At 48.6% G+C, this 20,146-nt stretch overlaps 1 protein-coding gene across 5 annotated transcripts in view; it reads left to right on the top strand.

Moving 5' to 3' along the window:
* Window positions 1-20,146, top strand: part of ST6GAL1 (ST6 beta-galactoside alpha-2,6-sialyltransferase 1) — a 120,917-nt gene that overhangs the window by 11,606 nt on the left and 89,165 nt on the right. For 2 of the 5 annotated variants that reach the window (XM_047099532.1, XM_047099536.1), the window contains exon 2: window positions 16,652-16,782. The exons of 2 other annotated variants lie outside the window; for them this stretch is intronic. The gene's annotated coding sequence lies outside the window, so the exon portion shown is untranslated. Of the gene's footprint in view, window positions 1-16,651; window positions 16,783-19,205; window positions 19,411-20,146 lie in introns of all 5 variants that reach the window. One more of the 5 variants, XM_047099531.1, reaches the window with a different exon arrangement.

Consider the following 20,146-nt stretch of genomic DNA (forward strand, 5'->3'; position numbering starts at 1 on the left):
AAAAGGGGGCTGTTCCAGAGCTAAGGAAACACGAGGATGCAGACATCATTGTGGGAAAGTTAATAAAGGAACAAAGTAGTATACATGGAAAACTGAATTGTTAGAGAGGGAAGGCTGAAGGAGGATCACAGTACATGCCGAGAAAAACGATAAGGAAATTAATCAGACAAAAGTCAGAGCTCTAAAGGTCACACAGAGGCGATCCCTCAGAATGGTGACTGAGGCATCTGAGAGATACACGTCACTTCTGTTCACGTTCCATTGACCAAAACGTGGACATGCCTGGCTGCAAAGGAGGCTGGAAGAACATCTCCAGTGGGGGAGCTGGGCACCCTCTTAAAACCCAGGTCGGGGGGGTGCTTGGCTGGCTCAGTCAGTAGAGCATGTGACTCTTGATCTCAGGGCTGTGTTCAAGCCCCATGTTGGACATAGAGCCTACTTAAAAAAAAAAAAAAGAAAAAACCCAAAAACTCAGGAAGAGGAGGAAAATGGATATTGGGAGCAATTCGCCTATGACACAGAGCAAAAGTCCTGTTGGCCTCAGGCTCGATCAGCAGCGGAAGAAGAGAACATGGAGAAGAAGAAATATTTACAGGGTTCTGAGGGAAAGGCAGCATGACTGAAGACTTTTGCACTGACGTATATCACTCTACAAGGATAAGGCAGGTAGCCATTTTCATGCATGCTAGAACAAAGGGAATAGGGCCTTCTCGGGAAAACCTACCTGATCATGAGAAGGATGAATCAAAAGTGGGCTTAGGTAGGCATGGTTAAGGGTCATTTGGTGAACTCTTAACCTACTCAAATAGAAGCTAAGCAAGAATGTGAGAAGTAACAAGAATGTAAGTGAAGAGGAAAGTGTATGTGCTAGCTTTCCCGCTCTCATACTGTCTAAAGAGAAAAAGTCATGGGTGGGATGCCTGGATGGCTTAGCCAGTTGAGCGGCTGACTCTTGATTTTGGCTCAGGTCATGATCCCAGGGTTGTGGGATTGAGCCCCTTGTCAGGCTCCAGGCTGAGAAGGTTGCAATTCTCCCGCCCCCACCTCTCTCCCTCTCTGCCCCTCCCCGCTCTCTCTCTCTCTCTCTCTAAAATAATAATAATAATAAAAAAAGTCATGGCTCTAACCAGTCAACTCATTGTTTTCTTAAACTTGGAGGGATCTTTTTTTTGTTTGTTTATTTATTTATTCTGAGAGAGAGAGAGAGAGAAGGGACAGCAAGCGAGTGAGGGAGGCCACTTTGCGAGGGTGATGGAGAGAGAATCCCAAGCAGGCTTCTTGCTGTCAGCACAGAGCCGGACAGAGCACTCCAACCCCTGACCCTGAGATCGTGACCTGAGCTGAAATCAGGGGTCAGACACGCAACCGACAGAGCCACCCAGGCGCCCCAAACTTGGAGGAATCTTTGGGGGAAATAATATCTATTTGGGGGGGAGAAACATTTATTAAAAGTCTGGCATTTAGGAAATTTTACTTTTCCGTGGAATGGAAAGAAAAGAAAATTTAAAAATAAAAAACAGCTACTTTATTAAGTAGTTCCACCCATCCTTGTTTCATGCCTTCTTTCATCCTCCACACGTCCATCTACATGTAAAGGTAGAGACAGGTGAAGAATGATATTAATCTTTTTTTTTTTTTTTTTCTGGATGGAGAGATCTTGGGTGACTTTTAGCTCTTTATAATTTTGTGTTAGGCTATTAAAAGGTATTTTTTTTAAGTTTCTTAAAAATTTTTTTTAATGTTTATTTATTTAAAAAAATTTTTTTTTTAACGTTTATTTTTGAGACAGAGAGAAACAGAGCATGAACAGGGGAGGGGCAGAGAGAGAGGGAGACACAGAATCGGAAACAGGCTCCAGGCTCTGAGCTGTCAGCACAGAGCCTGACGCGGGGCTCGAACCCACGGACCGTGAGATCATGACCTGAGCCGAAGTCAGACACTCAACCGACCAAGCCACCCAGGCACCCCTTTAATGTTTATTTTTAAGAGAGAGAGAGAGACAGAGTGAGAGCGGGTAGGGACAGAGAGAGAGGGAGACACAGAATCCGAAGCAGGCTTCAGGCTCTGAGCTGTCAGCTGTCAGATCATGACCTGAGCCAAAGTCGGACACTCAACCAGTTGAGCCACCCAGGCGCCCCTTAAGTTTATTTATTTATTTTTGTCAGTGCAGAGCCAGGTGCAGGGCTTTATGTCATGAACCATGAGATCATGACCTGAGCCGAAATCGAGAGTCAGATGTCTAACCAACTAAGCCACCCAGGTACCCCTCAAAAAGGTATTGTTAGATGCTGATGCTCAGGGTGTGGAGAGCAGGTGGGAGACACAATAGGTGAATCAGACATTGTCTTTTCATGGGGAAGCTGGTGAGTCAGTTGCATGAATGCTGAACTCTGAGCAGAATGAGACACTGTAAACCGGATGGCCCACGGGGCGGTGGGGCCCAGAGGACGAAGGGGAAGGTTTCACGAAGGAGACGGAGTTTGAACTGGACGGTGGAAGAATGACAAGCGTTCTGATGGGTCAAGGATGGGCGAAGGGCATGCCTAGCAGGGGCGGGGGCACAGGCTTGGAGGAGTGAAGGCAGGCCATGTCTGGGTAGCTGTGAGGCATTTGTGGTGGTTGGGGAACAAAGGATGGACGGAAGAGTAGCCGCTGTTCATGAAGCGTGCACGGCGTGCCATGTGCGACACACAGCATCTCCCGGTTTCCCAGCAACCCTATAGGATGGTTACAATTACCCCTACCGTATGGATGAGGAAACTGAGGTTGAGAGATTTATTGGCCGAAAGTTGCACAGAGCGAGACGGTGGCTTGGACCACCCCCGTGCTGCCTGGGCTCCAGAGCCCACGATTTTTCCACTGTGCTGGGATTTGTAGTGCACAGAAGACCCGAGTGGCCACCGTTGTGAGACATAAATTAGAAAAAGACAAGCAAATGGGAACAATATTTTGATAGGTCAAGACTCGCCAGGTGACTATACTTCATGTATTTGCATACATCTAGACTTATGAAATACAAATCTATCTCACAGGTAAAACAGGTAACGATAAAAGCCTAAACTGTGGTCCAGACTCTGCCATCTGGCAGCTGTGTAGCCTCAGGCTACCTAATCCATAAAAGGGGGTAATAAAATTGTGGGGCTGCCTGTCCCCAGATTGGTCTTTATGTTCAGATTAGATCATAGATGTGAAAAGACGACAAAGTGTGAAAGAGCCACACAGAAGGGTTTGTTACTGCTGGCACACCCCTTGCCCCTGTGAGAACGTACAGACGTCTGTTAGGGCACCCACAGGTGTTCATAAAAACTCCCCCAGTCATGGCCGTGCCTCCCTGCAGACTTGCAACAACTTGGTCAACAGGCGAGAAGCTGTGCTCTCCTGACTCAGACTACCGGCTGGGGACTCTGATGGGAGGTAGTGGAGAGGGGGGCAGGCCGGTCCTCTGTCTGGGTCTCTCCCACTGCCGGGTGAGGGGAGGCTCCTGCCTGCCTTCCTGCTTGCTGGCAAAGTCTGGGCCAGAGTGGAGTCGGGACAGCTGCGAACAGCTTGGTGAGTTACACAGGGCCCAGGAGGGTGTTCCAGGCGCGCCAGGCTACCGGAAGGAGTGTTGGAGTGGCCAGGCGAGCAGGCCGCTGCCATGTCCGTCTGGTAGAGGCTTGTGGTCTGGAAAATGGACCGGAGGGACAGAGACATCAGGGGCCTCTGGAGGGAGCAGTCTTTTCTTTTCGGGAGTGCTGATGAGGACAAGGCCTTGGGGAAATTGGTCTGTCACACTACCCAGGAGGAAGTGCCTGAGCACCGACCTAGGGTGGCCTGAGGTGACTTACATCTGCCCCAGGAAGTGTTGCGGTTGTTCCGGGGTCTGGGGTGGGGCCTGGCTTGCCACTCACCGGGCATCTGAAAGCCCCGTCTTGTGTGTTGTGTGTGGGGGTGATGGGTGGTTTTAGAGAGAGCTAAGCTTCTTACTGTTGAAGAAACCAGTTCCTTCCTTTTCCTGCTGGTCTCTCTGCTGAGCCGAGACAGGCCTTTGAGCTCAGCATTAGCTCAGGATGGGCCCCTCAGACTGCTGGCACCCACATTTCATCTCGTATGCTGTCCTGTGTTCTGTGGAGTTAGCTGGGTTAGACAGTGGACCCCTGGATGGCAGCAGGCTGACTGGCTTCGTGGCACAGCCCCGGGCCCAGCCCAGCACCCAGCCCCTCCCCACGCTCACCGTCTGCCCTCCGAGACCAGGATACAGATGCGCTCAGCCACCAGTGAGCGTGAGCAGGTGGCCCCTAGGTCAGGTCACAGTGTGGAGCACAGTGGGAGATTCAGGAGCCCAGGGTGGGGAGCACTCCGGGCTCTGGTGGACCCTCCTGCTCCACTGGACGGTCCTTTCCCCCTCACTTCTGGCCTTAGACGTGAGACACAAGCCGCAAGATGAAACAGGGAATGTTCTCTGGGCTGACCTGTGGGAGCCGAGCCCTGGCGGTGGGGAGGGGAGTCAGGTTTAGGACCTCGCTCTTCTCTTATCTCTCGGAGAACCAGGGTCCCAGGAGTTTGTCCCAGGTGAGAGGGAGAGCAGGCAGTGAGGGAGCTCTGACAAAAGCAGCTGGGCCGGACCTCCATTTATCCAAACAGACTGTCCACACAGCCTTTGTCAATGGGAGGATGCTGGCCCCGGGCCTGAGCTGGGGGTGGTTAATGACAGCGTTGGGAATAAATCCCCAGAAGATGCTTCCTGCCAGAGGGCTTGTGGCGGTTCCTTTTTTGCTCTAGACAATGAACATTTTATTCTGGCTTATAAATCAAGAGGAGAGGAAAGATCAGGTAGGCAGGAGACAGATGAAAGGCACCTCCCAGGGACATGCTTCTGCACTTGGGAAAGTCCTACCCTTGTCTCCCAGACAGTCCAGGTAACGCCCCGGGGTGGGGGATGGGGGCGTGCTGGAAGGCAACTCACTGGCTTCCCCACTACCATCTGCAGTGTCACCTTTCTCAGAAAGCCCTTATCATACTGCGGGGAGAAAAAAAACCCGCATGTTTTGCAGGCAGATGGACACGGGTTTAATTCCAGATGTGCCACGTCTTCGTTGCGCAAACTTGAGAACTCAACTTCTCTGACCCTCAGTTTTGTTTTGTTTTGTTTTTAAATTAAAAAAATTTTTTTTTGTTTTGAGAGAGAGAGTGAGAGAGAGAGACAGTGCAAGCAGGAGAGGGGCAGAGAGAGAGGGAGACACAGAATCCGAAGCAGGCTCCAGGCTCCGAGCTGTCAGCACGGAATCCGATGTGGGGCTCGAACTCACAGACCTCGAGATCATGACCTGTTTAACCGACTGAGCCACCCAGGTGCCCCTCTGACCCTCAGTTTCTCATCTGCAGTGGGTATTTAAAAAAAATTTTTTTTTAATGTTTACTTATTTTTGAGAGAGAGAGAGAGAGACAGAGAGAGAGAGCACGCACGAGCGGGGGAGGAGAAGAGAGACACAATTCAAAACGGGTTCCAGGCTCTGAACTGTCAGCACAGAGCCCGACGCAGGGCTTGAACTCACAAACCACAAGATCATGACCTGAGCCAAAGCCAGGTGCTCAACCGGCTGAGCCACCCAGGTGCCCCTTATCTGCAGTGGGTATTAATCAGTGCTACCTCGTAGCATGGGTGCGAGTCCTGTGTAGTGCTTAACCTAGCGCTGGCTCACGATTAGTGATAAAAAAAAAATTGGTAGCTATTTAATGTGATAGTTATTTTCAGTTATTGGCCACCCGACGGCCTGACACTCTGCTAGGCACTGTGGATATGAGGCTACGTGTGTTCCAGCGTCTCCCTGGAGGAGCTTCTGTCTAGGAGAAGAGGCAGGCATGTGGATTCAGGGCACAGATGAACGGGAGCAAGAGACAGGGAGGGGCGGGGTCAGAGAAGAAGAGGTGAGACCCCCGGGGAGCGGTTTGCCTGGGCACTTAGGGTGGAGTAGAAGGAAGTTCACAACCAAGAATTGGCATGGTATCCATTGATAAGGGAGGTCAGGAGCTGATAGTAAGGGACACTGGGGGATGAGCAGGGGAGCTCACAGGGCTTCTGCCTTCCGCTGGCATTCAAGTGCACACAGTTGAGGCTCAGGATGAAGTCTGCAGTCTTTCTCCAGCAGTTGGTGGACATGGACGGGGACCTAGCCAGGCTTGGCTCAGGGAGGGAGTGTTGAGATGGCTCTTATCGCTACAGAGATCTCTCCAGACTCAGGGCCAGGATCAAGGGGGGACCTTCCCAGAGGGAGAAGGACGGATCACCAGACGGGAATTGCAAATATGGAACCCCTAACATGCAGGCTCCGAGGGGGTGTGGGCTGGAGGGGGCTTCACAAAACTTTGGCAGAGAACTGTTGTTATCAAATCGGAACCCAGGGAGGTTGGGTGGGAGAGGTGACCTGTGAATTCCAGTGATCCCATGTGTAGTGCTAAATGTGACAAAAAAAGAACCACAGGACACCTCCTTAGTATTTAAGGATACACATTTGTGATTTTAGTTTTTTTGCAAATGACTTGAAAACGCTATGACACATACAAATTGGGTGAATCATAGGATGACATAAAAGGAAAATTATATTTGCTACAAGGATAGTATATGCCACCTAGCTGGTGATAAAATAAACACAGCAGCTTTCATTCACTGGACTCTTCCCACGTGTACTTTTACAGGTATGCAATACTTAACAGGTATCACATGGAACCCTCGTTAACTCCAGCTCATTCTCCCCAGCATGCCTGCGCCCCCTCCCCCCCCCCCCAGCTGAATATGACACTGGAGAAGCAGACCACTGTCCTGACTGGTCCCTCTCTCATTCGTGACCATGATCCTTCAGTGGACTTGGGCGTTGTCAGGTCATCTTTCTCCGTTCCCTTCGTCGAGTGATTCTCAACTCTGGCTTCCATTAGCATTACCTGGGGGAGATCATAAAAGGTATTGCTTTTATTTTCCTGGGTAATTCCACCCAGAAAGAATGAAATCCAAGTCTTTATGGAGATGACCTGGGCATCAGTATCCTTTTTAAAAGCTCTGTGGTTGGGGTCCCTGGATGGCTCAGTCGGTGGAGCGACCGACTTCGGCTCAGGTCATGATCTCACAGTTTGTGAGTTCGAGCCCTGTGTCGGGCTCTGGGCTGACAGCTCAGAGCCTGGAATCTGTTTCAGATTCTGTGTCTCCCTCTCTTTCTCTGCCCCTTCCCCACTCGTGCTCTGTCTCAGAAATAAATAAACATTAAAATTTTTTTTTAAAAGCTCTGTTGTTGATTCCAATGGGCAGCCTTGGCTGAGAACCACTGCGATTCTCTAGGTGACTGTTCACAGCTTTTTCTCTGTCTTCAAACCTTTAACACCTCTTCTCCCATCCTTACTCTTAGTCAGAACCTCGGTTTCCACTTACCTGAGAAACTAATGGCAATCAGAGAACTTTCACACCTTCCCACCACCAAATTCTTCTTTCTGCCCGTTACCTTGGAGAATGACTTGTTTCTGCTCCTACATAAGACCAACCCCTCCACTTGTGTGCTGCATCCTGTTCCCTTTACTTAATTAAGGACATGACTCCAGCAATATTCCCTTCTCTTCCCAATGTTTTTCTCTCTTTCTGCTGGACCATTCCCATCTGCCCACCCCATCTGTCTATCCCTGGCTGTTGTTCCTCCCACTGAAACCCACTCACGTGCATATTGCGCACGTGCTTCTTCCCTTAACCTCATCTACTCCTCCCGTTGCTGTCTCGTTTTTTGTTCCTTGAAGGAATCATCTGCGCTTGCTCCCTGTAGTTCCTCTGCTCTCATGATTTAAGCCCAGTCAAATCCATGTTTTGCCTCCATCACTCCACAAAAACCACACCTGTCAGGTTCACCGGTGACCTCCACATTGTCCATTCCAGTGGTCAAGTCTCAGCCCTTACCTTGATTTATCAGCAGCATTTGGTACAGTTGGTTATTCCATTTCCCTTAAAAAAGTACTTTCTCTGGGCTTCTGGAACACCACACCCTTTGGTTCTCCTCTTCTGTCACTGGCTTCTGCTCAGTCTCTTTTGTTGGCTCATCTTCACTTGTTCGCTTTGGAGCGTGTCAGGGAGCAGCCCTTGGACTTGACTTCTTCTCTGTCTCCTTACTCCCTGGTGCTCTCCTACCATCCATATGTCAGCGACCCTCTTTGTAGCTCCATCTCAGACCTTGACCCCCAAACACTGTACTCCTGTCTTCAGTCACCTATTCACCACATTTCCTGGGATGTCTAATAGACATCTCAATGATGACAAGTTCAAGACTGAACTTTTCCCTCCAACGCAGCCATCCCCACTTCAGGGGGTGACAGCTTCATCTTCCAGTTGCTAGGGTTTCAAACTGTGGAGTCACTCTTGATTCTGATTTTCTCATGCTGGATCCAGGCTATCAGCAAACCACGTCAGCTGCCCTTGCAAAGTAAATCAAGAAACCAACTCCTTGCTTGAGCCACTAAATTCACCCTGGTCCAAGACCGATCAATCTCTAATTTAAAAAAAAATTTTTTTTTGTTTACATTTTATTTATTTTTGAGAAACAGTGAGACAAAGTGTGAGTGGGGGAGGGACAGAGAGAGAAGGAGACACAGAATCTGAAGCAGGCTCCAGGCTCTGAGCAAGCAGTCAGCACAGAGCCCGACGCGGGGCTTGAACCCACAAACTGTGAGATCATGACCTGAGCCGAAGTCGGACGCTCCACCGACTGAGCCACCCAGGCGCCCCATCAATCTCTAATTATTCAAAGAGCTTCCCAACTGGGCCTCTTTCTTCCATTTTTGCTTCTGTGGTCTCCTCCAAACATCAACTAGAGTGATGATGTTAAAAGGCATCATGTCATTTTCTGCTCAGAAACCAACAAGGGCTTCTCGTTTCACTCAGAGCCAGAGTTCTTAGAAGGGTCAACAGGGTTCTGCATGATCTGGTCCTCAGGTCCTCACAGACTTCAGCTCCTATAATTTTCTGCCCCTCCATTCTGTCTTACTTCATGTCCCTTAAACAGAAAGCCCCTTTTTTTCCTCAGAGCCTTTGCACTGCTCTTCTGCTCAGTTGGAACACCCTTCCTTCATACACTGTCATTGAGTTCCCCTTCTTTTCCTTCAGGTTTCTAATTAGATGTCACCTTATTTGAAAGGCCACTCTGACCACCGTATATAAATTAATCTGGTACCAGCCTCCTCTCTCCTCCCCCCCTGGTTCCCTCCCCTTTATCCTGCCTTGCTGTTCTGTAGTGGCACATATGGCCATATGATTTGTTTACCGTGTCTCTTCTCACTAAGAAGTTGTTTCTACGAGGGCAGGGACTTTGTCTCTTTTGTTCATAATTATTTTTCTAGAACCCAGAGCAATGCCTCAGGAATAATGGGCACAATACATAGGTGTTAGGTGAATTTAACTTCATCTTCACAACACCACTTCAAAATTAGTTGGAATAACCCACAATTTAGAGATGAGGAAATTGAGGCTCAGAGCGGTTAAGTAACATTTTTAAAGTAACAGAGCTTGCTAGCACAGAACTGGGACTCATGCTTTCTAAGTGACTGTGCCCTTAGATGCTCTCCCTGTTGAACCTGGCCTCCCCCCACCTCACATTCCACCTTGCCTCATTTTTTTCATATCTCATTGCAAGAGGGCAGCCCCACAGCCTGACAAAATCCCTGTGAAAATACCCTATGTGTGACTGGAGGTGTGGGAGGTGCATAGGAAATGCACATACAGTCTCTTATCTGCGATTTCCAAATCCAAACGTCTGGGAAAACCAAGTTTTATTTTTAACCCATTTGGTGGTGAAACCTGTCTGGACTAATGTGCAGCTATTTATAAATCTTTATTTAACCTACTTAGAATAAGCATCCATTTGTTTTGCTGCAGAAACATGAATCCGCATTATTATGAGGAGCTGCCCTGCCCTTGCTGTGGGTGTTACGCAGTATATAGTTTAGGGAACGCAGCACTTTTCCAAAATATGAAGCATTCCGAATTCCAACACTTATCTGGCCTCCAAAGATTCCTGATAAGTGATTGTGAACCGTAGTTAATGCTTTCCTAAATGTCTGGCCTTGGAAACTCTGTGGAAAACAAGTTTGTTGTTGTTTTTTTCTTTCTTTCCCTGGTAACTAAAATTTCTTTTAAGGATCTTTCCAAGAACAAGCTCAGTTTTAAGACCTAATTAAGATCAGGCACAGCAGGCCAAGCCGAGTTGGGCATGCATGAGATGCCTTCCTGAAACAGAGGGAATGAATAAAAGTCTACCTACTGAAGAGTGAGACCACCCCTCCCCAACATTTTTGTTGTTGCTGGTTCTCACAGTGCTGGCAAGCTAGGAGTAGACCTCCTTTTCCTTGGTCACGAGACCTCTCTGCGTAAACTTAACAGCCCAAGAGAAAAGGCCTATAGATATTGATATTTAGCATTCTTACTCTCAGCCCTCCGGTGGTAAGAGTTCTGTCTATGTAAGTGGAGCTTCCGGTCCCTTTAGTGTCTCACTTGTAAATTTAAAAAGACCACTGAGGATCACCAGACGTTGAGAAAAGCTCAAAACCTAAATCACAGAAACCAAAAGAGACGAACAACGACCACATAAAAAGAAACTCGCAAGACATAGAGACAGAGCAGGGAGAGAAGCAGATTTTACCAAAACCGTTAAGTACTGGTGTCCGTGAAGATAGCACAGTGATAACATAAAGATGGGTGTGCAACAAAAGGAATATTCAGAGACTAACAAAGAACTCTTGGAAATTAAAAGTATGACAGAAATCAATGAGTCAGTAGACTATTTGGAATACAAAGTTGAAGAGATCTTGGAGAAAGGCTAGAAACCAAAAAAAAAAATTAAAAAGGGCTATGGAATGAAAAATAAAGGATCATTCGGAGAAGTTCAACATCTGAATAGGAGGACATACAAAAGAAGAATAGAGACAACAGAGAGAAAGAGTTATCGAAGAAATAATACAAGGAAAACTCTGAGAACTGAGGAACATAGGCTTCTAGATGAAAAAACTCGCTTGAGAGCCTAGTGCTGTGAATGAAAAAAGACATGCATCAAAGCACGTCATTGTGGAAAAAAAAAACCCACATAAACCAGAAGCAAAGCTTGAAGACACAAGCAAAAAAAAAAAATCCCAAAGTAATTACATATAAGAATAGAAATCTTACAAATAAGAATAAGAAATAGAATAAAAATAAGAATAAGAATACATATAAGAAATAGATTCTACGGCAACACTAGAAGCTGGAAGGCAATGAATGGAGCTGTACCTTTAAGGTTCTGAGAGGGATTTATATCCTACTGAGCATTTATAGTCAGGCAAATTATTAATCAAACGTGAGGGAGGAATAATGGCATTTCAGATGTGAGAAAACTCAATTCTTTTACCTCCCATACATCCTTTCTGAGGAAGCTCCTCTAGATGTGTTCCTTCAAGATTAGGGGGTATTTAAGACAGGAGAAATGGAGTCTTCCTTTAAGCTCAGAGAGCAACCGGTTCAAGTTGGAGTAGGAGGACAGAAGATTCCAGAACGGAGAGCATCAAGAAAAAAAAACAAAGAAGTTGGAAAGTTGAGGATTGAATTAGTGATAGGTACACAGAAGATTAAACAAATAAACAGACAATAATGGCCTCCAGAAATGACAGCTGAGGAATGTACACGAAAGAAATGAATCATAACACACCACAGAGCCTGGCTGTGAACAGTCATTTATCTGGTCATGATAATATATCTTCTAGTGTTGACTTAATAAAAAATGGTATAACTGTATTAGAAGAAGTAGACGAGGTACATGGGATAAAAGTGAGCTAAATTCTCATTTTTTGTAGTCGGAAGTAATGAATAATATCTAGCATTGACAGAAAATGCCATATAAGCATGCTATTTAGATATATACTGAGCTCACTCTAGAATTAGGTAAAAGAGCTGAAAGTCATAGCGTTTGGGTGGCAAAGATTACGGGGCTGGGGGGCTGGGGGAGGGCCTGAAATCATGTATGGGTATCGCTCTGACACTAAAATAGGCTCAAGCCTCTCCATGTATATCCACACCGGCAGCTCAAATAGGCACAGTCAGAACTGAAGGATTGTTTGCTGTCGACGTGTTAACAACAAGAATGAATGGGTGTTTTGCACGTGGCAGTGGCAGAGGACCTTCCTTTTTCTGATTCTTTGAAAAGGAATTCTTTACGCATTTTCTTTTCTTGTCAGAACCCGTGTATTCAGTGCTCAACTCATGTTTAATTTCAGCTTTTGATGAGAGAGCTTGGGGAGGCAGGCCGGCGTGTGGAATTCTGTCTTGGTCACTTACCAGCTTTGGGCCCGGCCTAGTTCCTTCAGCCCTTTTCCTCCTCTCAAAATGGAAAAAACGGGCATCTGGGGCACTCCGTCGGTTGAGCATCCGACTTCAGTTCAGGTCATGATCTCGTGGCTCACGAGTTCAAGCCCCCGAGTCGGGCTCTGTGCTGACAGCTCGTAGCCTGGAGCCTGCTTCGGTTTCTCTGTCTCCCTCTCTCTCTGCCCCTCCCCCACTCACCCTCTGTCTCTCTCTCTCCTTCTCTCTCTCCAAAATAAATAAGAACATTAAAAAAAAATAAAATGGAGAAAACACTCCTTGCCTCATAGGGTTGTGCGAGGAATAAATGAATAAATTAGTATATTAAGTGCTTGGCACGTAGTAGTTGCTAAAAACATTTAAGTAAAAAAAAAAAAAATAGAGGACTATTGTGGTTAACCCTTGGTCTAGTACAGGAGCCCTGTAATGTCAGGTCCGGGCCCCACAGATGAACCATCCAGAAGAAACAAGAGCTCGGGAGGGAAGGAGAAGGCAGAAATACACCAGGAAGTCTTTTGATTTTAGCAGAAATTCTTCTTGCGTTTTGGGTGCTGTGTCTTCTGATCTGACCGCAGAGCTCAGCAAATGGGTCGAGACCCAGATCCTGGAAAGTTTTATGTGTGTGGATCAATCAAAGCTCTTAGCTAATTTAGCTTCTATATCCAAACAATTGGAACGGTCGCTCGGTCGCTCGCTTTCCAGATAATGTGGAATAATGGATGGAGGGTTCACAGGGTTATCTTTTACTCCAGGGCTCCTGTGTGCCTTATGATGATCATGCATTTAAGCCAGGGACTTGGGCCCAGCCTACCCCTGGGATAGGCTGACCCATTCTCTGACTCAGAACCAAGCCCATTAGTAACGATCCTTGCCTGGAGGATGCTGGGCCATGAAATTCTTAAGGTGTATGTTCTTGGCTCATTTTATGAACTTCTTTGGTTCTTGGTGGGCTCTCTAAATCCTGGTTTATGGTCTGTGGTCAGCGCCCACACGTTGTACGTCTGAAAGGAAACACCTGCGTGCAGCATGAGGGAGTCAGTGAGGCCAAAGCAGCGTCTCATTTCTCTGCTTTCTTCCTTAGAATCATCTTCTGAGGCTTCCGGGCTGACCGAGGGCCTTGGCTGAGGAGGTGCCAGGGGCTGTAAGGTCGGGGAACAGTGCAGGCAGGAGTGAGGGCAGGGAGCGATAGAGCAGAGTAGAGGCCTCTAGCACGAGGAAGTTTTGGAGGCAAACTTTGGCTGGTTAGGCCGAGGGACAAAAGCAGTGAAACCAAATCCAGATATTAAGCCAGTGATTCATGTGGGATTTGAGCAGGGAGCAGGGAGCGGAAGACACACAGATTACAGTGGGGCATGAATTCAATGTATTAACACTGTGAGGAAGCACAGGCGTATACAGGTGGCTCGAGGGACATGGGGACTCTGTGGCCAGCTGAATGGATCACACTGGTAGGGTGATAAGAGTTAGTATGAGCCACTTAATAGAAAAGCCTTCAAATAGAAAAAGCTCTTGTTATTACTGTTGTAATTGTTTATTTCTCATGTTTCTGCTAAGAACAAGTTGTACTTGCAGTCTAAGACTGGTCCATCTAGTTGCCTCATCTATCAGAAACCTAGTCGTAAACTTGGGAAGGAAGCTGGGGAAAAAAAAGGCTTTGAGTAGCCACAATGGATGGCCAAAGCCCGACTACAAAGCCATGCACTGGGTGATGCTGGGAGTGCCCCTCTGCTCTCAGTCATGGCCCTGAAAGACTTCAGTGAGCCGGAGTCAGCTGGGACCCCAGAGCCTATCTAAACCTAGCTCTTTATGGAGGGGATTCGGGGGGATGCTTATAGGAAGAAAAAGTAGGAAGTATAGATGAGCTTTGCAGTCTCTTGAACGTCACCAAGCGTCTGCTCTCTCTGGACCTGCACAGTTTCCTGTCTGCCTCTCTCTGGGCCTCTGCCCTCTCTTTGTGGGCCAGCTTCCTCTCCTTCTGCAGGGCCCCACGGCCCCATCACTTGGTCTTGTGCATGGCATTCACTTCTTCTAGCCCTACGATTCCCCGTGAGCTGACTGTAGTCTTTGGTCACCGTTGCAACTTTGAAAGTACTGATTGGTCCAGCACCCTTTTGGGTGAGTTGCTTTTGAGTCAAAGTTCTACCCTGTGTCCATCCGGGGACTGCCCAGGTATGAGTGTGGGTTGGGTAGCAGGAAGACCTGGCAGAATGACTTGAGCATTTGAACAGTACTGGAGATCTGCAAGCCATCTGACAAAGGATTTAAGTAGCATTAGTGGAGCCCCCACATTCCCTCATCAGTCGGCAGATTGCCGTGACTGGGGTGCAGGTGCATGGGGTGGAGAGGCAGGGGGTGCTGATCAGCTGGGAAGGGGCACGAGACTAGGCTTCTCAGGGTCTTTGCCTAGGTCACAGGGCCGCAGAAATCCAGGAAGTCTGTTTGGACAGATGATGGGGCGAACTATCCCTGTCTCGGTGAAGGTTTGGCCTGGAGCAAAAGGCGGGGTAAGAGAGTCTAGCTAGAGATGGGGAGGGGGGGCCTCCCTCCTGGGAAGAGGGCAGGTGAGTCAGCAGCCCCAGAGTCCACCAGCCCTGGGAGCCCCTTGCTTTTGTTCCCTGGGGAAGGCTCATTACCAGCAGGCTCCCAGGTGGCCACCAGCTCAGCTGCGGTTTGCAGGTAGAGATCTCGTCCCAGCCTGACCCAGTCTCCCCACGGAGACTTTGGCTCCTGCTGTTTTGTCAGCATTAATTACAGACAGCAGCGAAGTGCCCATATGCTGCAAGTGACTTTTTATTTTTCCATGTCAGCTGATGCCTTTGTCCTTTGCTCTGCTCTGCCCTGAGCCTTTGTGGGACCTTGACATTTCCACCCCCTCAATGGCTCATTTCATCTTCACTTTCATCTGATGATGAAACTTCTATCAGTGTCTGAAGTCTCATGGGGATGACTGTTGTTTCTCATGGCATCTCAGGGTCTCTTCCCCCTGGACACCATGCTTGTGTGTTACCACTCGTCTCTGTCCCTCAGGGGGTTTCCCACCTTTTGCTCCTTACCGTTCTCACTCAGGTACCCCCTCCCCAGGCTTGATTAGGGGAGTGCATTTAATCAGTAGGTCTTATCTTCTATTTGGGCTAAGCTGAATGTGAACATGAAAAGTGAGAATCCACACGGCTGGCACTCCACTCTCATTTCCACTGCCAGTGTTACCCGTGGTGAGCCAGGATGTGGGTGAGGGAGGGGCCAGGCGGCCCTGGGGAAGGAGCAGGGGAGGAATGGGCACCCTTCTCCATGGCTGAGAGCGGCTTATATGGCACAGAAGTCCTGGAGGCAGCATTCCAAGATGAGACATTTGGAAACTCTTTGACCGGGCCTTAAGGAAATAACCTTGGATTTCCCCAAAGATTTACTTTTAAGCACTCTTTGTAATTACCATAAAAACATTGGAGATGGCCAGCCTTTGGGGGTGGGGTAACATTTATAGCCACGTAGGTGCAAGTTATATCACTGTTACAATGGGGCTGCAGGAGAACGCTGATGACACAGAACCAAGTCATGCCTAGCTTTATTGCAGCTTTGTGAAAGATCTGGATAACCAAATAAAACCAGGAAGAGTGTGTTATCTGTAGTTATCTTGGGTGGAGAGGAATAGGTAATTTTTTTCCTTCTGTTGACTTAATTATATTTTCTGAAGTCTCTAGATTAAACACAAATTTCTTTGATCCTGGGAAAAAAAACAATTGCTTGAAAAACATGCTGTTCACCCAGACAGCTACAATAATATATGGACTGAAAATTTAGTTTCCGTTAAAAATGCTCTCAAAATAAATCGGGAATTGAATTCACATTCGTAACATTCCAAACAACATACTGTGGGTCAAAGGGAGACTGTGAGCAAGTTGGATGTGTTCGTTGATTGAAATCAGGTATCCATAAGCCTTATCTAAACACGAGACTTGGGGCCAGAACTGTACTTTTCTTTTTCTTGCTTTTCTTACTAATAATAGCAAGTAGCACAGGATTAAGTGACTGTGGTAGAATTTGCTTTGCTTCATCTAGAGCTCAGTGAAATTGCACAGCCCCCGAAGGGGTAGGTCTGGGTGAATAGATGGGCAGTTTGGGTCCTGGAAAGGTGCCTGGCTGTTTCAGGTGGGGCTGTAGTTCTGGAAGGGGCTCTGAGGTGTCACGAGTGACCAGGGCCAGGAGTGGGAGGAGGAAGGGGGCTAGCCCTCCTGCATGTGTTAACATAATGTGCTTCTGGTGCTTTGTCAGCAACTTTTCTGTGTGTGCGTGTGTGCGTGTGTGTGTGTGTTTCCTCTGTAGGTGAGGTAGAGCCGATTGTGCAGAGCTCTGCGGCCAGCAGCCCACAGAGAAGCAGTGAGCCCCAGCTGAAATGAATTGGCCTCCTTGAGCGTGCCCACGCCCTGGTGCCCAACCTCTGTCCCAGCAGTGAGGTAAGACCCCTTGAATCCCAGCTTGGGGACAGAGAGGGCAGAACGCCTCCTCTTTGGAGGTGCTGGAAACCTCTCCCTCTAAAGCTCAAGGGAGAAGGAGCAGTTGTTTCTAGTATAAACCACCTGCTTCTACCTCAGCCCGTTGAGGGGCAAGGTCACTTGGTGGCTGCAGAGGCTTTGATTTTTCCGAGCAGGGCTTTTGGAATCTTAACGGGGAGTTGTGTTTTTCTCAGTTGCTGGTGAAATTTGAACTCCAGAGGGGATGAATTTATCCTCCAGGTAAGACTGCATGGGATTCACGTGAATGGCTTAACTTAGGGGGCACCTGCTCTGTTCTGCGAGGGAGCTTGAGCTCTTAGGATACTTTCTCTTTCTCTCTGTCTCACACCCAAGGGAGACAGAATGACCAAAATGATGTGAGGAGGTTATTACAAAGCATTCCGCTAAGCTCACTAAAAAATGACTAATTACCTAAATATGTTCTGATTGTAAAGGTAATATGTGCTCATAGGACACCTGGAGAAATACTGACATGGAAGAGAATAAAACAGGCCTGAAATCCTACCCCTGCTGACAGTCCTTCAGATAATTTTCATTAAGGTTACTCCTTCAGTCCTTCAGCCCCCACGGCATGTTGCCGCCCCCTGCGCAGAAGTAGAGAGGTGAGGCCGAAAGAACCCTTAATTAGGAGCCCGGAGAATTTGCTGCTAGTCTGGGCACTCTCAGAGAGCCGATTTTTAAATATTCAGGAGTTTTGCAAACTGCTTGTTAAAAACTGTTGACAGCTAGAGATTGGCCACGGTGGGGAAGTTTACACTGCCGAAGTTAGCCAGTTTTATAAGCCAGGGCTTTTTGGTTTTGGAGATTCAGCTTACTTGCTCGTTCTACCACCGACAGGCTGGGAGGCATGAAGCAAGTCACTGTCCTGTGCATCTTCCTTGTCCTTCCTCTCCTGTGGAGAGTACTGCTCAATGAGCATTAGCAGAATGGATGAACGGATGAGATTTCTGTTCTAATCATCCCATGAGGCGGTCGTGAGGCTCCCTGCCCGTGAGAGGGGGCTTAGGTGATTGGTAAACCTTTGGTTTCTCAGTGGAGAGAAGTCTGCTGGCCTTTCCCCACGCCTTGGCTCTCGCTTCTTGGGAAATCTGTGAATTACTGACACCCTTTTGTAAGGGCAGATAAAAACTCTCCATTTACTCATGGACATCTGGGGCATATTTCCTTCCTGGAAAAATCAAGGAGTCGGTCAAAGAAGTGTGAAAAGGAAGGCCCAGCACGGCTACATGTGAGAGCCAGGACTGAAATTAGAGCTTTTGACTCTTAAATTCTACAGGAGGGTATGAGGGGGGAGGAGGAGGAGGAGGAGCACTTCCTGCCAAATGTAAAAATTGAAACAAAAGCCTCTTTCTTCAAGGCCCTGCTGTGGGCAGATTAGAGCTAATTAAATTAGCATAATGGAGCCCCAGCCTCTGCCCTTCTCCCTCTACTTTCCTGGAACCTTTGGGCTCCCTGCCTCCCCACCCGTGCCCCATGTATTCCGGGGAAGGGGATAGGGAGAAGGTGGGGCATCAATTAGGCACCAGTTCACTTTGTAGAATCGTAGTTCAGAGAATTAGAAAGGTGGGAAGGACTGGAGAGGCCATTTGGTCCAAAGCCCTCATTTTAAGAAGCCAGGTCGCACAGCTGGTGACTGGCGGTGGGTGGCCGATGGGAAGGTACGTGCTCCTCCTGGGGAGGCAGGGAACCAGGCTGGTGGGATGGGGCACGGCTCTGGAGACCTCCTGATCACTGAGCCCTTGTGTGCCATGGCTAAGGGGACGTGGTGGATGGTCTCAGGGGCCGTCCCTGCCTCCACCTTTCTCAGACCCCTTCCCGTGCGTCTGCTGCCATAGCCTTCGTGCATGTGGGGCTTCTCCGGTGTGCTTGCAGTTAAGTCCCCTTCCTCATCAGGGGTTTGGTTTTCCACTGAAACCACCTGGGCAGATGCTAGTCTGGGGACTTACCTGTGTGTACGAGGGAGGGCAGGAGAGGGTCGGTGACGGCTCTAGGCACTGTGCTTGTACTCTTGTCTGCGGAATCTCATTTAGTTCTGCAGTGGCCTAACAGGATAATAGGGTTTTCCATCCCCACGAGGCAGATGTGGAAATGGAGTCTCTCGTGGAGGTAAAGAGACTTGCCCAAGATTTCACAGCCCACAGGCAACAGAGATGTAAACTCAGCCTGCTGTGACTCCACAGCTCTAGCGGATGCTTTTCACGGCAAGTGCTCGCCTCCAGGAGAGGGCGTTTCCGGATGATGCTGATGCGGTTCCAACAGGCAGGGTCCCTTCCCTCGGGGTACATCATTCCATCTCTGAGGCTATGTGAGCAGCTGCAGCTGCATGCTTGGGGCTTGACAAAAGGCCACACTGTTCCTTTCAGATACCATGGACTCTTCATTCTACAGCAAGATAGCATCAGAGCTGGGAGCATCCATAGAATTCTTTAGCATCGTCCCCTCACTCATGTGGTGGCCCCAGGTCTCTGAGTCATTTGGAAGCAGAGGCCCTCTCAGCCTCTGGGCTCCATGCGCTTTTGCCAGGCGAACATACTGAGGTGGATGTGCTCGGTTTTCCTCCATGTTTGGGTAAGTGATTATTCCTCTGGCAAGAGGGATTTACTTCAGTGTCATAGGTAGTTACCGAAAGCCGATTGGGTGCCTAGCCACATCTCGTGGCCCGTTCGGTCGGGAGATCCTGGCTGGGCCTTGAGCGCACTGGTATGGCAGGGGACTGGGGGAGGAGCCCTCCTACATCGACACGGTACCCGACGTCTGTTAGCCCACAGCCATACACCATTTCCAAGAATTCTAAAGGGAGAAATTGTCTCAAGGGTCTGTGTGTCCCAGGGCTCCCAGACCCCCCCCAAAATTGAGTCTTCGGTGCTCCCCCTGCTAACTGCGGAGCAAAGCAGCAAATGGTGGGCCAGAGTCTTGGGAAGATTCCTGCAGAAGGGTAGCGCTGAGGGGAGGAGGCAGAGTGGCCAGAGGGGGAGATCTGGGAAGGCACTGCTGAGTGGGACAGGCGTCTTTGTGGGACTGGGGTTGAGGGAGGTGTGGCGTGTACAGTTCTGTAGATAATCAGGAATCCTTTTCCTTTGTGGCACCTGATCAGTTCCAGAGGCAGGAAAAACTCACTTCAGCAGGGCGCTCAGAACACGAGTCAGGGCTGAAAGAGGTCCTTGGAAAGCTGGTCGGTGGGCCTTCACATCTTCCATTTGAGGAAACGGAGGCCCAGAAAGGGGAAGAGCCTTGTCGGTGACACAGGTGGAGCTGGAGTCTGTGCTGAATGTCTGGCCAGGGTCTTTCACACCAAACCACTCTG

This window comes from Lynx rufus, unplaced genomic scaffold (assembly GCF_022079265.1).
Source record: "Lynx rufus isolate CCGP_SWC_20201006 ecotype Redwood Valley unplaced genomic scaffold, mLynRuf1.p SCAF_5, whole genome shotgun sequence".
In the NCBI taxonomy this organism is placed as follows: Eukaryota; Metazoa; Chordata; class Mammalia; order Carnivora; family Felidae; genus Lynx; species Lynx rufus.